The sequence below is a fragment of the Gossypium arboreum genome, chromosome 13 (genome assembly GCF_025698485.1).
Source record: "Gossypium arboreum isolate Shixiya-1 chromosome 13, ASM2569848v2, whole genome shotgun sequence".
In the NCBI taxonomy this organism is placed as follows: Eukaryota; Viridiplantae; Streptophyta; class Magnoliopsida; order Malvales; family Malvaceae; genus Gossypium; species Gossypium arboreum.
Genome location: NC_069082.1, coordinates 60,725,545 through 60,726,332, shown reverse-complemented (window position 1 = coordinate 60,726,332; position 788 = coordinate 60,725,545).

Genomic DNA, 788 nt, shown 5'->3' with positions numbered 1-788 from the left:
GTGCAAAAGATTTGAAGAAGGATTGAATGAAGATTTAAAACTGCTGGTGGGTATTTTGGAGATAAAGGAATTTGTAACACTAGTTGAACGAGCCTGTAAGGCGGAAGAACTTGGAAAGGAGAAGAAGAAGGCTGAATTTGAAGCTAAAGACTGTCGTAAGAGATCGACGGGTAAAGCTCCATTTTCGGCTGTAAAGAAGTTCAGAGAGGACACAAATAAGTCAAGGACGACTGCGGGAGTTTCCATTGGAGCACGACCATCGATGGACTCACGAGCTACTTGGTTGCTAGTGTGGGCAATAATCGTCAAGAAAAGCCGAATGCCCCAATGTGGAAGGCGACACATGGGTGAATGTTAGGTAAGTCGCTAACAGCTTATTACGGATGTGGTTGAAGGACTACTTCATTAGAGATTGCACGGAGCGGATGAGAAAAATAAGATGCAAGGTGCAAGACCTAGTGGAGCAACGGCTAGAGGTAGACCCCGAGAATTTCAGGAGGTAGGGGTGGTAATCAGAGAGGGGCCTCTGATACGGTGGTTCGATCCGAGACTCATGCTCCTGCTAGAGCATATGCCATCCGCGCGCGAGAGGAGGCATCCTCCCCTGACGTTATCACTGGTACTTTCACTCTCTTTGATACTAGTGTGATTGCATTGATTGACCCTGGCTCTACTTATTCATACGTATGTGAAACCTTAGCATCCAGTAAGACTCTACCTGTTGAGTCTACTGAGTTCGTAATTCGAGTGTCAAACCCTTTGGGTCGATATGTACTCATTGATAAAGT